Source organism: Mus caroli, unplaced genomic scaffold (assembly GCF_978045245.1).
Source record: "Mus caroli unplaced genomic scaffold, Mus_caroli_1 scaffold_5, whole genome shotgun sequence".
In the NCBI taxonomy this organism is placed as follows: domain Eukaryota; kingdom Metazoa; phylum Chordata; class Mammalia; order Rodentia; family Muridae; genus Mus; species Mus caroli.
In genome coordinates, this window is record NW_028227260.1 from 57,168,055 (window position 1) to 57,189,746 (window position 21,692).

Consider the following 21,692-nt stretch of genomic DNA (forward strand, 5'->3'; position numbering starts at 1 on the left):
ATGGAAAACTTTACACAGCCCTATTAGTCACTCATAAAACTTATTAGTATATCACATTAAATATATTTGGTTTACTTTTTAGCAAGCAGTCTGGAGATATGGGTTCAGATTGCCTGGTTGCCTTGTGGATTTGGTACAGCTATATCAGATGTTAGGGGCCCATAGTTCAAAGTCATTACCTCCTGATAGGAAATAAGAAATAAGAACCATTTGGTTCTTTGCATGATTTTTATTTTTTTTTGATTTTTAATATTTTTATTACATATTTTCCTCAATTACATTTCCAATGCTATCCCAAAAGTCCCCCATAGCGCCCCCCACTTCCCTACCCACCCATTCCCATTCTTTTGGCCCTGGCATTCCCCTATATTGGGGCATATAAAGTTTGCAAGTCCAATGGGCCTCTCTTTCCATTGATGGCCGACTAGGCCATCTTTCGATACATATGCAGCTAGAGACAAGAACTCCGGGGTTCTGGTTAGTACATCATGTTGTTCCAACAATAGGGTTGCAGATCCCTTTAGCTCCTTGGGTACTTTCTCTAGCTTCTCCATTGGGAGCCCTGTGATACATCCAATAGCTGACTGTGAACATCCACTCTTGTGTTTGCTAGGCCCCGGCATCGTCTCACAAGAGACAGCTATATTTGGGTCCTTTCAGCAAAATCTTGCTAGTGTATGCAATGGTGTCAGCGTTTAGAAGCTGCTTATGGGATGGATCCCTGGATACGGCAGTCTCTAAATGGTCCATCCTTTCATCACAGCTACGAACTTTGTCTCTGTAACTCCTTCCCTGGGTGTTTTGTTCCCAATTCTAAGAAGGTGCACAGTGTCCACACTTTGGTCTTCATTCTTCTTGAGTTTCATGCGTTTATCAAATTGTATCTTATATCTTGGGTATCCTAAGTTTTGGGCTAATATCCACTTATCAATGAATACATATTGTGTGAGTTCTTTTGTGATTGTGTTACTTCACTCAAGATGATGCCCTCCAGGTCCATCCATTTGGCTAGGAATTTCATAAATTCATTCTTTTTAATAGCTGAGTAGTACTCCATTGTGTAAATGTACCATAATTTCTGTATCCATTCCTCTGTTGAGGGACATCTGGGTTCTTTCCAGCTTCTGGCTATTATAAATAGGGCTGCTATGAACATAGTGGAGCATGTGTCCTTTTTACCGGTTGGGACATCTTCTGGATATATGCCCAGGAGAGGTATTGCTGGATCCTCCGGTAGTACTATGTCCAATTTTCTGAGGAACCGCCAGACTGATTTCCAGAGTGGTTGTACAAGCTTGCAATCCCACCAACAATGGAGGAGTGTTCCTCTTTCTCCACATCCTCGCCAGCATCTGCTGTCACCTGAATTTTTGATCTTAGCCATTCTGACTGGTGTGAGGTGGAATCTCAGGGTTGTTTTGATTTGCATTTCCCTGATGATTAAGGATGTTGAACATTTTTTCAGGTGTTTCTCTGCCATTCGGTATTCCTCAGGTGAGAATTCTTTGTTCAGTTCTGAGCCCCATTTTTTAATGGGGTTATTTGACTTTCTGGAGTCCACCTTCTTGAGTTCTTTATATATATTGGATATTAGTCCCTTATCTGATTTAGGATAGGTGAAGATCCTTTCCCAGTCTGTTGGTGGTTTTTTTGTCTTATTGATGGTGTCTTTACCCTTGCAGAAGCTTTGTAGTTTCATGAGGTCCCACTTGTCAATTCTCGATCTTACAGCACAAGCCATTACTGTTCTATTCAGGAATTTTTCCCCTGTGCCCATATCTTCAAGGCTTTTCCCCACTTTCTCCTCTATAAGTTTCAGTGTCTCTGGTTTTATGTGAAGTTCCTTGATCCACTTAGACTTGACCTTAGTACAAGGAGATAGGAATGGATCGATTTGCATTCTTCTACATGTTAACAACCAGTTGTGCCAGCACCATTTGTTGAAAATGCTGTCTTTCTTCCACTGGATGTTTTTAGCTCCCTTGTCGAAGATCAAGTGACCATAGGTGTGTGGGTTCATTTCTGGGTCTTCAATTCTATTCCATTGGTCTATTTGTCTGTCACTATACCAGTACCATGCAGTTTTTATCACAATTGCTCTGTAGTAGAGCTTTAGGTCCGGCATGGTGATTCCACCAGAGGTTCTTTTATCCTTGAGAAGACTTTTTGCTATCCTAGGTTTTTTGTTATTCCAGATGAATTTGCAGATTGCACTTTCTAATTCGTTGAAGAATTGATTTGGAATTTTGATGGGGATTGCATTGAATCTGTAGATTGCTTTTGGCAAGATAGCCATTTTTACAATGTTGATCCTGCCAATCCATGAGCATGGGAGATCTTTCCATCTTCTGAGATCTTCTATAATTTCTTTCTTCAGAGACTTGAAGTTTTTATTATACAGATCTTTCACTTCCTTAGTTAGAGTCACGCCAAGATATTTTATATTATTTGTGACTATTGAGAAGGGTGTTGTTTCCCTAATTTCTTTCTCAGCCTGTTTATTCTTTGTGTAGAGAAAGGCCATTGATTTGTTTGAGTTAATTTTATATCCAGCTACTTCACCGAAGCTGTTTATCAGGCTTAGGAGTTCTCTGGTGGAATTTTTAGGGTCACTTATATATACTATCATATCATCTGCAAAAAGTGATATTTTGACTTCATCTTTTCCAATTTGTATCCCTTTGATCTCCTTTTGTTGTCGAATTGCTCTGGCTAGGACTTCAAGTACAATGTTGAATAGGTATGGAGAAAGTGGACAGCCTTGTCTAGTCCCTGATTTTAGAGGGATTGCTTCAAGCTTCTCACCATTTACTTTGATGTTGGCTACTGGTTTGCTGTAGATTGCTTTTATCATGTTTAGGTATGGGCCTTGAATTCCTGATCTTTCCAAGACTTTTATCATGAATGGGTGTTGGATCTTGTCAAATGCTTTTTCCGCATCTAACGAGATGACCATGTGGTTTTTGTCTTTGAGTTTGTTTATATACTGGATTACGTTGATGGATTTCCGTATATTGAACCATCCCTGCATCCCTGGGATGAAACCTACTTGGTCAGATGGATGATTGTTTTGATGTGTTCTTGGATTCGGTTAGCAAGAACTTTATTGAGGATTTTTGCATCAATATTCATAAGGGATATTGGTCTGAAGTTTTCTATCTTTGTTGGGTCTTTTTGTGGTTTAGGTATTAGAGTAATTGTGGCTTCATAGAATGAGTTGGGTAGAGTACCTTCTGTTTCTATTTTGTGGAATAGTTTGTGAAGAACTGAGATTAGATCTTCTTTGAAGGTCTGATAGAACTCTGCACTAAACCCATCTGGTCCTGGGCTTTTTTTAGTTGGGAGACTATTAATGACTGCTTCTATTTCTTTGGGGGATATAGGGCTGTTTAGATCATTAACCTGATCTTGATTCAACTTTGGTACCTGGTATCTGTCTAGGAACTTCTCCATTTCATCCAGGTTCTCCAGTTTTGTTGAGTATAGCCTTTGGTAGAAGGATCTGATGGTGTTTTGGATGTCTTCAGGATCTGTTGTTATGTCTCCTTTTTCATTTCTGATTTTGTTAATTAGGATGCTTTCCCTGTGCCCTCTAGTGAGTCTGGCTAAGGGTTTATCTATCTTGTTGATTTTCTCAAAGAACCAGCTCCTTGATTGGTTGATTCTTTGAATAGTTTTTCTTGTTTCCACTTGGTTGATTTCACCCCTGAGTTTGATTATTTCCTGCCTTCTACTCCTCTTGGGTGAATTTGCTTCCTTTTGTTCTAGTGCTTTTAGGTGTGTTGTCAAGCTGCTAATGTGTGCTCTCTCTAGTTTCCTTTTGGAGGCACTCAGAGCTATGAGTTTTCCTCTTAGAAATGCTTTCATTGCGTCCCATAAGTTTGGGTATGTTGTGGCTTCATTTTCATTGAACTCTAAAAAGTCCTTAATTTCTTTCTTTATTCCTTCCTTGACCAAGGTATCATTGAGAAGAGTGTTGTTCAGTTTCCACGTGAATGTTGGCTTTCTATTATTTATTTTGTTATTGAAGATCAGCCTTAGTCCATGGTGATCTGATAGGATGCATGGGACAATTTCAATATTTTTGTATCTGTTGAGGCCTGCTTTGTGACCAATTATGTGGTCAATTTTGGAGAAGGTACCATGAGGTGCTGAGAAGAAGGTATATCCTTTTGTTTTAGGATAGAATGTTCTGTAGATATCTGCCAGATCCATTTGATTCATAATTTCTCTTAGTTTCACTGTGTCCCTGTTTAGTTTCTGTTTCCATGATCTGTCCATTGGTGAAAGTGGTGTGTTGAAGTCTCCCACTATTATTGTATGAGGTGCAATGTGTGCTTTGAGCTTTACTAAAGTTTCTTTAATGAATGTGGCTGCCTTTGTATTTGGAGCATAGATATTCAGGATTGATAGTTCCTCTTGGAGGATTTTACCTTTGATGAGTATGAAGTGTCCCTCCCTGTCTTTTTTAATGACTTTGGGTTGGAAGTCAATCTTATCAGATATTAGAATGGCTACTCCAGCTTGTTTCTTCATGCCATTTGCTTGGAAAATTGTTTTCCAGCCTTTCATTCTGAGGTAGTGTCTATCCTTTTCTCTGAGATGAGTTTCCTGTAAGCAGCAAAATGTTGGGTCTTGTTTGTGTAGCCAGTTTGTTAGTCTATGTCTTTTTATCGGGGAGTTGAGTCCATTGATATTAAGAGATATTAAGGAAAAGTAATTGTTGTTTCCTGTTATTTTTGTTGTTAAAGTTGGCATTTTGTTCTTGTGGCTGTCTTCTTTTAGGTTTGTTGAGGGATTACCTTCTTGTTGTTTCTAGGGCGTGGTTCCTGTCCTTGTATTGTTTTTTTTCTGTTATTATCCTTTGAAGGGCTGGATTCGTGGAGAGATAATGTGTGAATTTGGTTTTGTCCTGGAATACTTTGGTTTCTCCATCTATGTTAATTGAGAGTTTGGCTGGGTATAGTAGCCTGGGCTGGAATTTGTGTTCTTTTAGTGTCTGTATAACATCCGTCCAGGATCTTCTGGCTTTCATAGTCTCTGGTGAAAAATCTGGTGTAATTCTGATAGGCTTGCCTTTATATGTTACTTGGCCTTTTTCTCTTACTGCTTTTAGTATTCTATCTTTATTTAGAGCATTTGTTGCTCTGATTATTATGTGTCGGGAGGTATTTCTTTTCTGGTCCAGTCTATTTGGAGTTCTGTAGGCTTCTTGTATGTTCATGGGCATCTCTTTCTTTAGATTTGGGAAGTTTTCTTCTATAATTTTGTCGAAGATATTTGCTGGTCCTTTGAGTTGAAAATCTTCATTCTCATCCACTCCTATTATCCGTAGGTTTGGTCTTCTCATTGTGTCCTGTATTTCTTGGATGTTTTGAGTTAGGATCTTTTTGCATTTTACATTTTCCTTGATTGTTGTGCCGATGTTCTCTATGGAATCTTCTGCACCTGAGATCCTCTCTTCCATCTCTTGTATTCTGTTGCTGATGCTCGTATCTATGGTTCCAGATTTCTTTCCTAGGGTTTCTATCTCCAGTGTTGCCTCATTTTGGGTTTTCTTTATTGTGTCTACTTCCCTTTTTAGGTCTAGTATGGTTTTGTTCATTTCCATCATCTGTTTGGATGTGTTTTCCTGTTTTTCTGTAAGGACTTCTACCTGTTTGATTATGTTATCCTGTTTTTCTTTAAGGATTTGTAACTCTTTAGCAGTGTTCTCCTGCAATTCTTTAAGGGATTTTTGTGCTTCCTCTTTATTGTCTTCTGCCTGTTTAGCAGTGTTCTCCTGCATTTCTTTAAGTGTGTTATTAAAGTCCTTCTTGAAGTCCTCTATCATCATCAGGAGATATGCTTTTAAATCCGTGTCTAGCTTTTCCGGTGTGTTGGGGTGCCCTGGACTGGGCGAAGTGGGGGTGCTGGGTTCTGATGATGGTGAGTGGTCTTGGTTTCTGTTAGTAAGATTATTACGTTTACCTTTCGCCATCTGGTAATCTCTGGGGTTAGTTGTTATCGTTGTCACTGTTTAAAGATTGGAGCAGAAGCTGTGTTCCACTCACCAGCAGTCTCTAAATCCTGCGGCGGTGGTCGTGGGTAGCTGATGGTACCCCGGTGCTGGTCCAGCCGGAAGAGGCCTGTGGTCCTACTCAGGCTGGTTTTCTGCTTCCCTAACTAATGCAGTCTCTGGTCCCGCGTGCAATTGGATTGGAGCAGAAGCTGTGTTCCACTCTCCAGAAGTCTTAAGATCCTGTGGTGGGTGTTGTGGGTAGCTGGTGAGTGTCAGCCGACCCTGCGCCCCAGCTGCCCCGGTGCTTTTCTGACCGGAAGAGGGTTGTGGCCCTATGTAGGCCGGATTTCTCTCTCCCCAACCAGAGCAGTCTCAGGTCCCGCGTGATTGGACTGGAGCAGAAGCTGTGTTCCACTCACCAGCAGTCCCAAAATCCTGCGGCAGGGGTTGTGGGTAGCTGGCGGGTGTCAGGCAACCCTGCGCTCCCGCTACCCTGGCGCTGATCCTGCCAGATGAGGCCTGTGGCCCTACTCAGGCCGGTTTCTGCTTCCCTAACTAATGCAGTCTCAGGTCCCGCGCAATTGGATTGGAGCAGAAGCTGTGTTCCACTCACCAGCAGTCCCAAAATCCTGCGGCGGGGGTCGTGGGTAGCTGGCGGGTGTCAGGCAACCCTGCGCTCCTGCTACCCCGGCGCTGATCTGGCCAGATGAGGCCTGTGGTCCTACTCAGGCTGGTTTCTGCTTCCCTAACTAATGCAGTCTCAGGTCCCGTGCAATTGGATTGGAGCAGAAGCTGTGCTCCACTCACCAGAAGTCTTAAGATCCTGTGGTGGGTGTTGTGGGTAGCTGGCGAGTGTCAGCCGACCCTGTGCCCCAGATGCCCCGGTGCTTTTCTGACCGGAAGAGCGCATGATTTTTAAAAAAGATAGCATGATATAGGTAAGAAGATGATAACATCTCCCTTGACCAGTAAGAAGTATAAGATCATAGAGGGTTTGATTTCTTCAAATTATTATTTAATACTTGAATACATGAGAAAGTGAAGAGAGAATAATTAGCAACTCCACATACACTCATAACATAGATTCAACAACTGTCAGTACTTTGTCATAAATTCTTAGCATAAATATGTTTTTGATGTAATTCGTATTCCAAAGCAAACCTCAAATATATACCCCATTGGTATATTTCAGTATATAACTCTGAGTTGTTTCTATGTACTATATTTACCCAGTCCATGATTAAGTCTTACTATTGGGACTTTTGTTAAAAACAATGTGCTTATCCGATGAGCACAGAAAGCAAGATAACTAAAAATAATTGAGCTTTTCTTTTAAAAAAAATGTATATTTGAATATTGGTTTTCACACATACAAGCTTTGAAATGTTAATGTCTCTAATATTTGATTTCTAAGTTCCCAAGGAGCTAAAGGGGTCTGCAACCCTATAGGTGGAACAACATTATGAACTAACCAGTACCCCCCCTGGAGCTCGTGTCTCTAGCTGTATATGTAGCAGAAGATGGCCTAGTTGGCCATCATTGGGAAGAGAGGCCCCTTGGTCTTGCAAACTTTATATGCCCCAGTACAGGGGAACTCCAGGGCCAAGAAGTGGGAGTGAGTGGGTAGGGGAGTGGGATGGGAGGGTATGGGGGACTTTTGGGATAGCATTTAAAATGTAAATGAAGAAAATACCTAATAAAATGTAAAAAATTATAATAAAATTAAAAAAGAAAAAAATTTGATTTCTATTTTAAAATTGGAGTAATAATCTCATAAACTTCTGTAGATTCAATATGAACAAATATATTTTATTTTAATTTATTTTTTATATAGCATACAGCTATCATTCAATAAAATTATAGGTATTAAAATAATTGTATGTTTTATTTAAAAGAGAGTGAATTATATCTAAATATCTAAATCAGTATTACAAAAAGTAAAAACCTGATTGCCAAATCTTCATGTTAATTAGACTTGTTTATATAAATTGTTTATTAATTTCTACTTTATTTTCATAATGACCATTTATTTTTATCAGTCATACTGAATCAAACCCCTAATTTTTCATTATTAAGATTTTCATTATTACCTATCTAAAATCAACTTTTTGATTATTTGATTAAATAAGATGACATATGTGAATATATCCATTACAGTTTTATTGAAACTTAAAAAACAGCAATTAGACTTGAATTTAAAATATCTGACTGTATATATTTTACTTTGTTACCATACTAAAATATTCATGTAGGCTTTTTTTTCACCCTTTATTGTTCATGAAATACACAATTTAAAATATTACAGGGGATGTTATCTAGGGACTAGTCTATGAAGAAAGTGGATAATTGACTAAAATATTAGATGAACACATGGAGTCTTCATCGGTCCAATAATTCTGTTATATAGAAAAATGTTCCCTGGACTTTTAGACTATCACTGCTACGCTTTGTCCATATAGAAATTTCCTTTAAAACTTGAGGATATTGGCCATTGTCTTCAAATGAGTTTCTGCAGAGCACAAAAAAATAGCCTCATTACAAGAAAGTAGTGATTTACAAACAAGTCTAACTCATGAGTGTATGTTACCATCTTAATACCCACTTTGGCCTAGCATTATTTTCAGTTCCATACTTTTACGTATTATGTGAGTATCCACCTTATGCTTCTTCAGATAGTCCTTTCATATATATAATCACTTAATTCAAAGTATTGCTTTAAAGTTTCAGGCATAACTCTGTATTGAGGCAATACTCATGTATTTCTTGTCAGATCCACATGATACAATAAAATCACTTGACCAATATCATCCATTATTACCCATCTAAAATCAACTTTCTTAAAAAATACACTTCTTTTTATTATTAGGTATTTATTTAATTTACATTTCCAATGCTATCCCAAAAGTTCCCCCACACCCCCCACCCACTCCCCCACCCACCCACTCCCACTTCTTGGTCCTGGCGTTCCCCTGTACTGAGGCATATAAAGTTTGCAAGACCAATGGGCCTGTCTTTCCACTGATGGCCGACTAGGCCATCTTCTGATTCATATGCAGCTAGAGACACGAGCTCCGGGGGATACTGGTTAGTTCATATTGTTGTTCCACCTATAGGGTTGCAGATCCCCCCCAGCTCCTTGGGTATTTTCTCTAGCTCCTCCATTGGGGGCCCTATGGTCCATCCAATAGCTGACTGTGAGCATCCACTTCTGTGTTTGCTAGGCCCCGGCATAGTCTCACAAGAGAGAGCTATATCAGGGTCCTTTCAGCAAAATCTTGCTAGTGTATGCAATGGTGTCAGCGTTTGGAGGCTGATTATGGGATGGATCCCCGGGTATGGCAGTCTCTAGATGGTCCCCCATTCCCATTTACTCAATGGTGTTTTGATTCTTGTTTTAATAAGGATTTGAGTAAAAAGAACATAGGTAGGTGTAAGCAGGATAATGTTAATTATAATTACCAAATAACTTAGTAAGATATGTTTTCACTCCTAATCACAGATGCATTTTCCAGTTGTACCTCATATTTTCATGGTAAGCAAATTAAAGTTAACCAATCGCTCTGAGTTAATTCAAAACACTACTCTGTACTTTATCATCTTCATACTCTGTCTTGCTATATGCTTAGCAGTATGCTGGTCAGTGCTTAACGAGTAGCTTTTTAACGATGGGGTGGCCCTCATTTGTAGCACTGGCTGATTTGTGAATTACTACTTCAACCATAGCTTAACCATTTTACCAGAGTATAGTCACCAGAATTGAACTTATGAAGAGATGGACATAATCAGTTCTCCCAAGCAGGTGTTGGCAGGCCCTAGCACATCACTGCTTTTTTTCTTTATCATCCCATCTTTATTAAGAAACCATAATCTTTAATGTCTCTACTTTGAAAATTATCTACTCTCTTTGGATATAGTGCTTTTAAGAGTGACAAGAAGATCATTGGGTGTGGAGATGTACTTCATCAGAACACTTATTTAGTGTACATGTATGTATATATATACAAACCTCACCCAGTATTCTAAAAATTGGTTAGCTATAGGAAAGGATAGATATAAAATAACCTATGTTAATATTTAAAACTTAAGATTAAATGGAAGTAGAAATTATGCAAAGTAGCAAATTTTGTAGGGTTTGAGATACAGAGAGCTGTGATTTTGAATTATAACACACAATATTTTTTGTGAAAAGAAATAGTTTTGCCTCTCAAATCATAGCCACTTTCTTACCCTGTATGTTGGAAGTTTGTCTGGTGTATGATGGTTGCAAGAAGAAGATTTGGCTTTGTTTTTTTTTTTTTGTTTTGTTTTTTTTTTTTTAATGACATAGCCCCAAGACTAGTTTGACAACACAAACTGAACTGCACAGGGAAAGATTAAAACAAAAATTAATCTCAAAGATGGGTGGGAAGGATGAGAGAACTGCAAGGGTGGTAAGGGGAGAGGTCATGGGTATTTTCAAGGTAAATACAATTATATGAAATTCTCAAAGAATTTATTAAAATATATTTTCATTAAATATTACATATATAATACTATCACATTTCATTTATTTATCTGGAAATTTAATAATTTATTTTTTCTTTAATGCTAACTAGAATTCCATTTTGTACAAGTACCACGTTTTCATTACTATTCATCAATTAATGGACATCAAGTCTGATTCCTATCCTAGCTATTATGAATAGAGAGCAATGAATGCAGTTTTCTCTGTTGTGTAGTATAGCAGTCTTTGGGTGAAGGATATGTTTGGTATGTCTGGGTTATAAGGTAGTTCTATTTTCAGCTTTCTTCTTTAGACGTTTCCACACTGATTTTCATAGTGGTTTCCACTCCTAAAGAAAGAGTAAGAGTTTGCCTATCCCCACGCCCTTAGAAGAATTTGTTCATTTTTTTTTTCTTGACTGTGATCATTCTAGGGTGAGACAAATCACAATGTAGTTTTAATTTGCATTTCCTTGATGGCTAGTGAGGTTGACATTTATAGATATTTATTAGTTGTTTATTTTTCACCTTTTGTGACTATCTGTCCAGATCCATGGTCCAGTTTTGGTCAAGTTGCTTGTTTTCTTGATGTTTAGATCTTTTAGTTTTCTGTGCATTCTAGATATTAATCCTATGTAAGATGAGCGACTATCAACAATTCTTTCCCATTTTGTAGACTGCTCTTCACTTCACTGACAATTTCCTTTGCTCAACAGAGCCTTTTAGTTTTGTGAGGTAAAATTTGCCAATTGTTTACCTTATGTCCTGCACAGCACAGCTAGAGTCCTGTTTAGAAACTCTCTGCCTCTATCTGTCTGTCTATCTATCTATCTATCTATCTATCTATCTATCTATCTATCTATCTATCTATCTATCTATCTACCTACCTATCCATCTACCTACATATCTATCTAGTGTACAACTTACCTTTATCTTTAAGAGTCTCAGTATTTTGGGATTTACATTGATGTCTTTTATCTATATAGAATTAACTTTTGTGCAGAGTAAGTGAAAAACATCTAGTTTCATTCTTCTATAGATAGATATCCAGTTTTTTCAGCACCACTTGTTGAAGATGTTGCCTTTTCTCCCAAAGCTACACAGGTCTTAGTATGCAGCTTTGGCTACTAGAAGCAAAAATTATGAACGATTTTCATCAGCAGCAAAAGAAAGCTACATTACCAATTGAACATGTTAAGTATTAAAATGGTACTTGTCACAATAATTTCTGAGTCCTAAATAGAATGTCTATGCTACGAACAGTGAGATTTAGATGTTTTAAATGTACAGAATACTCACTTGAGAGATATTCTATTATATTGACTAACAGCTCAAGCCAACTCACTGTCATTTGTTTCCTACTCATTATGTTACCAAAAATACTAGGTTAATAAAGTGAAAACAGGAAAGTAATCAACAAAGGTTGTTTATCTAGATAACACAGTATGTATCAACAACCTGAAGCTGAATAGGAAATTTTATTGGAGAGAAAAATAATTAAAATAATTTTATAGGACCAGTTTAAAAATTGGTGATATAACATTTTCACACAGTCTGTGTAATGCAACTGATAGCATAATAATGTCATGCAAAGTTCTGAAATGTATTCTTGAAAATTTCACTGCCAAATCATTTTGCTACATGTCATTTAGAAAATTTACTCTAATGGAAAAAAATGATATTCAAGTTTGGAAGAAAGGTTTTTTTTACCTTATTAATTCTTATAAGACAGCCAAAAAAACCCACTCTATATTTTTTCTGTTTTTTATTGTTGAAATCTGATTTCTACAAGCAACTCCTTTTTTGCTCCCATGTACTTCACTGCAGACAGATGTTCCTGATTCTTTCCTCCCACCTTCAGGACCCAGTTTGAGCACACTGGGATTATTAAAGCTCCAGCTCAAAGCTGACTAGCTTCTTTTATTTATTAGATCCACCTTGAGATTAATACGTCTTTCACTTTGCCATATTCTGTTCTTTAATTTTCTATTATTTCTCTGTTTCTTGATTTGCATTGACTTCTAATCATTTCCTTGTTTCATATATCAAACTGACATTATTTGTACTTATTTGCTTGAGTCCCTAATTCCCTTCTTTTTCAATTGATCTCTGTGCTTGCCTTTTTCCTGCCATAGATCCTAATGCTGCCTGTCCTCTCAGGAATTGGTCTACTGACTCTTAATCTCTTTAACTACGTACTTATTTTTTTGAAACCCAACTTAAATATTTCTTCATCTGCAATCTTGAATATTGTCACCTGTTATTTTTCCCAAGTACCTACAATTTGTACTTTGCTTTCTGATACTGGCTGTTGAGAACTTTCTGTTATACACTTACTTTGTACAGGTAATTTCAGAACATTAATTCTATCTTGACTTAGTTCTAGTTCTTGAAGCCCCAACTCATTTTGATAAACCTTGGCTCTTCAACCTGTATCTACTAAGGACTAATGACTTTTATTTGAACTGGTTGAGGTGCTTCTAATCACATTGTTTAGAAGGTGGAGGCAGAAGGACTGAGAGAACAAGGGCAGCCTGGGATATAGCTAGAGAGAACCTATCTCAAAAGGAGAACTAGGTGTGTTGATAACTAGTAGGGCACTTGTCTAACAAGTGGAGGACCTGGGATTTATCTTTCAGCACTAGATAAAATATTATTTATCCTTTGCCTTTCTGTCTCCAATCTTCTCTGAACTCTATACACAGTTTAGCAAAATTAGCTTTTTGCAATTCTTTTTTTCATATTTATTTTATTTTATATGTATGGATGTCTTGCTTGTATGTATATCTGTGTGCCATGTGTGTGCCTGGTGCCCACAGAGAAGAGCATCAGACCTCTGGAACCAGAATTACAGACATTTGTGAGTCATGCTACATGTGAGTCAACTACATATATGGTAAAATGCTACAAATATATTGTTTAGGATGTGTGTGTGGGGGGGTTGTATGCAGTTGATATGAAATTACATTTTATAGTATCTGGGAATGGAAGATATTGAGAAATCTAGAGTTGTATGTGAATTGAACTGTGTTTGGTAAAAATCATCAGAGATTTTTTTGAGGATCTTTGATTCTAGAGGTTGATATCCCTTGAACCACAAAACTTTTGGTGGCTTTTAATTGAATCAAAGTTTTCTGTCTATTTTTAAAGGTTTTTATTTTCAGTCTATTTAATTTCACACTAGTTCTTACTATATACTCTTCATTGGTCAAGTTGGTTTTATTATATATATATATATATATATATATATATATATATATATATACTTCTGTTGCCTATTCCTTTCCCCCTTTAAGACAGTTGCATTTTATCTTCGTATCTTCTTTTAACCAACAATCAGATTAAAATATTAAAATAGAATGCTTCCCCAACTTTCCTATCTTACTGATGCCTTCATTCATAAAACAATGTAGTCTTTAATAACAGAACATAAGATCATATATTTTATTTTATTGTTGTCAATGTTTATTGCATGCTAATTCTATCTTCCAAATGGCATGGTAAATTCTGTAACAGTAACTAACCAACAAATTATATATCTCTCATGTCACCCAACAAATTTTGGTAATGCATCAAGTGTTGCCAATTTAACATAAGGCTTGCCTTTATTTTTTTCCCCTGTAATTCACAGGTGATCTCCCAGATTTTTTTCCTGACAAAACAAGGATTGAGATTAAGTGAGTGAAGTCCATTTCTTGCCTTAGTGACCACAGTCAACCAGTTACAAATGAGTACACTCATTCTTATTGGAAAAAATCCAAAGGGTCTTTGGAAACATTCAATTTTAATAACATTGCTTATATACCTGTCAAATGAACCTTTATGCTACTATTCAGTTTTGGTAATGGAGAAAAATTTTGGTCAAAGCAAATCTCAAGTTTGAAGACCAGGCATCACTTGACTCAAAGGATTGTCATGAAACTACTACAGGCACAGGGATGCTGGATGTTCACAGCTATCCAGGGAGAGAAGAACTGAGAGGCCCCGCCACAGATTTAGCAGATAAGTGCCAGGAAGAGGCAGCCCTACTACAGGAAGCCACCTCTCCTCCCCTCCCTCCCAACTCTTGGGTTCTGGGCTGAGGCCAGGGACTGTCCGGAGCTGATCTCGGGTTCTCATTGGCCGCTGTCTTTGGTGACGTCACGATCATGATGAGAATTGATGATCGGACACGCTGATTTCATTGTCTGAGGCGGCAGTGGAGACCCAGGAAAAAATCTTGCGGACTCCGCCTGCTCTGGCCCTGGTCTCATCTTGGAACCTCTGATCTCTTTCGTGACCGCACCACGCCCGAGGTAAGCGCCTAACCTGACTGTCTGTGAAGGGCAAAGGAGGACTTTCAAGACCCTGGGACAATGTGCCCAGTAGGGGGCCCGTAGGGTCTGTGGCCTAAAGATACAGCCAATAAATTGGTGCAGCTTCTAGGAAGCCAACTTCCTCTACCCTCCAAGCAAAGGCTGGGAAGAGCATGAAATTAGAAAGGAGCAGAGGATGGGGATACTGTGGGTATTGCCACACAGTGCAGGACCTTGCTCTGAAAGAGGGCGATGTCTGGGACTTACTACTGGCCAGATAGTAAGAGAAACTGGCGCCTCTGCTTCTAAAGAAAAGACAGGATTGAATTCTACCACTTCTAGATTTCACTGGACAGTAGATTTCTCATAGCCCCACTCAAATCGCACCGAGGACGCTGCGCCTGCGCATAAACACTCTGATTAGAGGGGAGGGGGGAGGTTCACTGCAGAGAGAATGGGCTTGGAAGTTGCGCAGGCGCCTTTTCTCTTTAGCTGGAGGGGGAGGGGCTGAGCTGTGTCTGAACTGAATAAGGGAAAGGTTAGGGATTTGGCCTTGAGATGTTTCAAATGCCATTGGAAGTGAGGGATCTGCTACTGGTTTTTGCATTTGGCCTACTGAGTGTACTCAGCATCAAAATGAGACTGATAAATTTGAGAAAGCAAATTCTAACTTTAAAGATATGTCTATGGAAAGGAAGGAAATTGAAGAACTTGCAGACTAAAGTTTTCAGTTATAAAGAAGAGTTAAAGATGTGTGTGTGGGGGGATTGTATACAATATTTTTAAAAATAAATCTAACTTTCAATCTTCAAAGAGCTTAGGTGTGATATGACATTCAGTAATTTGGAGCATCACTTTGGAGACTTAGAAATACATTTACTCACTTGTCTGTCTTTTCTTCATGTTAGCCCCATCACATAAAGCTTTTACCTCTATCTCAGATTTGATATTTTCCCTCTTTCTTCTTCTTGGGTGTTTCTATTAGAACCGTCTAAGTCAAATTTTATTTCAAGAGACTTTCTCTAGCATCCATTAATTGGGGCGGACTATGTCACCCCACTGTTTGGAGGAATGATCAGCCCCTCTGTCCTTGGGGAAAGATTGTATGGTTGGATTATTAGTCCCTGCCATGATCTCATCATTTACTCCCATTTTACAGGGAAAAACTGGGATTTTCTCCAATTTTTAAAGGGAAGATCTTGTTAAATATTGGCAACTTTTCCTTTGTATGTCTTCTCATACCATTCTTTACCTGCTCCTCAGTCTTATCTCTTATACTCCTCTGGTAACTAAAGGAGCTTCCTAGCCAGTATATACCTTTCACCATATAAAACTACCTGTCTGGGAACACTACTTCAATATTGTTTTCTCTAACAAGAATATCCTTGGCTTCCTATTATCTATTTTTTCAAGCTACTTCCTGTTATCTATTATTCCAAGTCAGATTCTACCTAGATTGCAAAACAACAACGAAACCTCAATCTAGCCTTTTTGAATGGTAGCACCTTATCTTTCTTCAATGTAAATTTCCCTACTGTTTCTTGAACACTTTTGCTTCTCACACCACTATCACCACTTTTTCCTAGGCAACTTTCTATTCTACATAATTTAAATCTTGTCCTCTTTGGAACTGCTGTTCGAATTAGACCACCTATAAGTGTCTTTCAAGTACAATGCAGTGGCTGTATAGGTCAACTTCCCTAAAATTCTCACATCTGTTCTTTGATTTGCCACTTTCTTCTACCCTGTTGTCTACCATCTTACTTTGTGCAGTGTGTGTGTGTGTTATGTACTCTTTAACTGGACTTTATATCCTTAGGGGTTGAGAATAGACCAGCCAGTTCTTTACTATCTTCCCACACACCTAGCTGACTAATGAAAACAGCTATAGTAACTTCAGTCCTTTTTTTCTTTAGAAAACAATCCCCTGGGGAGCTAAGTAATATTGTTTTGGAGAGAACTATACAAACACACATCAATTTTAGTCATCTTTAGTCAGGCAAGGACTCCTCTGGTGACTAAACAAACCTGACTGTGAGTCACGAAAAAGGCATAATGGAGATACCTATTTCATGAGTGGCTTTCAAATATGCCACAAACAAAACCAAAGCATTATTGCCTTAGAAGTAGATTTGTTTGTAATTCTTTCCACTGGAAAGACACTGCTTAGAGACATCCCATCACTCTGTACTTCTTTCTAATCACATTATGTCATGAATCGCCTCTTGAAAAATCTGTTATTAATCACTATTTATTGCATTATACTTTCAATTACTATGTTAGATTGACTACCCTTGACAGTTTTAATTTGACAGCTGATCACCATAATGGTTGCTACAGTTGCATATATATTTGCATATATATATATATATATATATATATATATATATATATATATATACTCCCCTGGGGAATAAAATTTCATTGTTTCATAGAACAGAAATTTTGCTTGAATGATAGTGTAATCATAGTTTATTATAGAGAATGTTTTTTAGATAAACAGTTTTTTTTCAATTCTTATTTCATTTTGAGGCACCATCCCAATACTTTTTGAATGTTGTGGTTTGAGACTGTAGCTTAAAAGCAATTCAGAAGGATATTACAATTTATAAATTTTAAAATAATGCTAACAGGTTATTATAAGTGACTATAAGTGCTATTTATTATTAGGGACTGTTCTTTTACCTTGACCTTTTCTCTTCTTGCCTAAATTATGGGGTTCTTTCAAAGCAGTTTTAGTTTGTAGACAATAAATATAGTAATTAATATGATTCCCTTACATGTTTATTTGCACACCAATAGATTATTCTATTGCCTAACTGTAGGCAACTCTGAAGAAAATTCAGGACTTAAGATTGAACATGCTCTTTATTTTACATCATTAAAAATAAAAGATCAGCCAGGCTTGGTGGCGCACACCTTTAATCCCAGCACCCAGGAGGCAGAGGCAGGCAGATTTCTGAGTTCGAGACCAGCCTGGTCTACAAAGTGAGTTCCAGGACAGCCAGGGCTATACAGAGAAACCCTGTCTCGAAAAACTAAACTAAACTAAAATAAAATATCAAAGAAGAAAATTTCATCTGTATTTTGATATTCATTTTATGATTCTTATGTGTAGAGAAAAGATTTTTTTTTTCATTTAAGATGTAGAGTTTGAGCTAGAAGGAACTTTCTAATGATAAGCCAGTTTTCTCATCTTACATACCATAAATCTGAGGCCTAGAGATGTGAAGTACTTTGCTAATATTAGCACAAGCATTGTGTATTTTATATACACCCTCATAGTCTTACACAGTTTATTGTATTTAAACCATATAGCATGCCTCTCAAACAGTTGCTAATTTTTTTTTCATTTTTATTTTGAGAAACTGAAAGGTCAAAGTAGTTGACTTGCCTAGGTCCACACAGCTAGGATTCAAATGCTACAGTCAGGATCCAACTTCTATTTGACTCATGATCAATGTATCCTTGAGAAAGGTAACATAATGAATTCTTAAGAGACTTAACTAGGATCTGAGCCTCTGGCATCCTGGCCCAGTGTGGTGGGGGTGTGGGGGTGTGAGGGTGTGTGTGTGTGTGTGTGTGTGTGTGTGTGGCTATAACTAAATGTAGATACTCATTTTGGATTTCCAGTTGTAGTTTAGACTCTGAGAAGATCAAAGCTTTGTCAAGGGGATGATGGCATGAGGCAGGTGTATATCCTCCATACTATGTGTGGAATGTCAGTCATGTGTAAGCTTGACCCAATGGTGTATGCTTATATTTGGTTTCCATAAATCCAGTTCCAATGACCCTTTTTGACTTTTATCGATACCAGGCATGTACAGAGTCCATATGCATATACACAGGTAAAACATCCATATACATAAAATAAAACATAAATAAATCTGTAAGAAATACAGTGCCTTAACTATACAAGATGATAAATTTTACATTAAATTATTTTTTAAAAAACACTGAATTCATTCACATTAAAATTGTATTTTAGAGAGGACATTAGATTTCTTAAACAATAGAATCCTCAACATGATAAAAATATGAATTGCTGATGTTTATTTCATAGTGGAATCAGTTAAAATGGAAATTAGTGGTTACATGTAATTCCATTGAGTATACTATATTTAGGTATACTGTTTTCGGAAGTAAAAGGTGATGAAATCTAGAGTGGTAGAAATACAAATATCCATTCAATAGCAATTAATGGAAAAATAGAGGCCATGAATGTGAAGAAGACTAGGGAGAAGCATATGAGAGGGTTTGGAGGGAGAAAAGGGAAAGGAGAAATCTAATTAAATTATTATCTCAAAAACAAAGAAAAAAAGGTATTTTAAGAAAAAGAAAGATGCTGTAACAGCTAGGTCTGGAATTTACCTCAGCATTGGAGTACTAGCCTAGTAAAATTAGATCTTGAGTTTGGTCCTCAACAATAAACAGATACACACACACAAGCTGGAAAGGTTAGCATATTCAGAAACTGTTACAGGCATCCTGGAAGCTTTCTAAGCACCAATAATACCAAGGCAGTAAGGGAAACCTCATTTGTGTAAGTAGAGTCATCTTTGTGCCAGCTAGTAGAAAAACTGCCAGCATTAACTGGATGTATGATATTGTATCGTGTTTGTCAATCAAACACTATAGTTTACTTCTTCATGTAAAGGTGTACAAGAGAAGTTGCTCAGCTTCCTTGGTCCCCTGTTGGTTTACAGCTAGTTTAATAAGCAATTGAACTGACTGAGAATCTTTACTCCTTGTATTTCTTAGAGTGACAAAAAAATGAAGGGAACCATCTCCTTAGTTTCTCTCTCCTTGGAATGGGAGACATTTTCTTTTGATGTGTTTTAAGCAGTCTTGCAAACACGGGACCTACATACCCAGTAGAAACCTTTTCCATGTAGACAGTCATTTTGGGGGTTGTTTTTGTGCAAGGTCATGCAATTAGTAAGTGGCAGAACTTGGACATAAGGAAGGTGTTATTCTAAGCTAAACACTTCATTTTATTTTTCAAATGTTTGCATGAGTATATGCTTGAGTATATGTCCACTAATTTCTCTCTTTCTTCGCCTGTAAAGTCTATAAAATTTCCATGTTTTTCTCAGTGGATACGTGTTTTTCTTACAAAAAGAGGTTCATCATATGAACCCTCCTGGTTTCACATGGCGTAAGGTAATAGGCTCACATTCTTTACTATGATGTCTAAGCAGCCAATGGCGAACACATTCCTTCACTGAGTTTTATGAAACGTTGCATTACAAGATTATATGCTTTCAACTACACTAATTTATTGCTTTAATACTTTGCTATTTGGTTAGCTGGATCTACCTTTTGTGTATTTTATGATGGACTAGCTGTAACATTTTAGAAAGTAATTATCTGCGACCTATCTTCAAAGTAGCTTTGCCCTTTCATAGATTAACAACTTTCCGTGTCAAAATCTTCACAAAAGAGTATGATTGGTAGAGACCTAGGAGACTGTAAAATGTGAAAAGAGAAATATGTTCTCCATTAGCGGGAAGTATTATAGTAGATGTCTGAGTCTTCAGTCTTGACTCATCTCTCCTAAGACAACAGCATAACCACTTGAGTTATTTTTTAATATATGCTACTTATTTTATTTAGAATCCCCACCCTTATATTTAATACTGACAAATAATGTTACAATCATGAATATATTGAAAAAGTCTGTGTCTGCATCATTTCTAGTTAGAAGAAAAAAACACTTCAGACTTACCTCTAGCAACATTAAATCATTTATCAGTAAATTGACTTTTCTGATTAGGTTTGGTGTATTTGCATCTATTAAATCCTTGATAGTCAAAGAATGCTCTGTGGAATAGAAGCATGACCATTACATGGGAAAGACTCAGAAACTGAAAATTTCTGACCTGCCCAGATAACCTGCTCATCATCTGTATTTTAGCAAGATCCCCCAGGTGATCTCTAGTCACATTAACATATGAGAAGCAATATTGGAAATCAAAGTCAAAATTTCTTCACTACCTAGACTTTTGAAAGCTGGTGATCATAGACAAAAATTGAATTTTCTGTCCACTTTCATAAATGTAAAGAAATATGAAATCAAAGTATTTTCTGTTGTCTATTACCTGACTGATTTTTATAACCTTCCTTCCATCATGAAGCTGACACTGTTTCATTAGAAGGAGAGCTATAATTATATAATAAATCAAATTGTTGAGTCTAGATGAATCCACTTACTTTGATGATAGCATTGGCCTCACATTTGAAATGATACTTGTCATTATACGTGACTCATAGGCACAATCAACAGAGAGTCACAAAAAGTATATAGATTGATGTGCAGGAGCTGTTAGCGTTACTCAATGGGGCATCTAAACCATTTTTCTGTTTGTTGCTGGGGTATAGTACCATAAAATTAGTGGTTTACAATAACATAAATTTGGCATTGTGAAATACTATAACCTCAGCACTTGCGAGACAGGCAGAAGAATCACAAATCTGAAGCCAAAGCTGGCTTCTCAGAATAATCTTGCCTTACAACAGACAAAAATAATAACATAAATGCATTGTGTTATGAAAGTGATAATTATCAAATGATTCTCACTATATTAAAATACTTTTGTCAATAGAATTTCTATTTTGGGAATTCTAGGTGAAGAATCCATATCCTTGCTCCTCCCAGGTGTTGGAATTTGCCCACATTTCTTGTCTTATAACCTTCTTCTATCTGTCTTAGAGCTGACGATGTTTTATTAGGACTCTGACATTTTATCATTCTTGAAGCTATTATGGTTCCATCTTCATGTTTAAGGTCCCTGGTGATCATCACATTTAACCCACTCAAATAATGTGGAATAATTTTATTTATGGTGGCTGACTACCAATCTTAATTCCACCTGCAATCTTAATTTACTTTTACAATGTAACGTTCTAGGAAT

The 21,692-nt window shown here is 37.2% G+C and overlaps 1 protein-coding gene across 3 annotated transcripts in view; it reads left to right on the forward strand.

Moving 5' to 3' along the window:
* Positions 1-14,651: 14,651 nt before the first annotated feature.
* Positions 14,652-21,692, forward strand: part of Hdx (highly divergent homeobox) — a 122,163-nt gene continuing 115,122 nt past the window's right edge. For all 3 annotated transcript variants that reach the window (XM_029472957.2, XM_029472958.2, XM_085838048.1), the window contains exon 1: positions 14,652-14,778. The gene's annotated coding sequence lies outside the window, so the exon portion shown is untranslated. The remainder of the gene's footprint in view (positions 14,779-21,692) is intronic.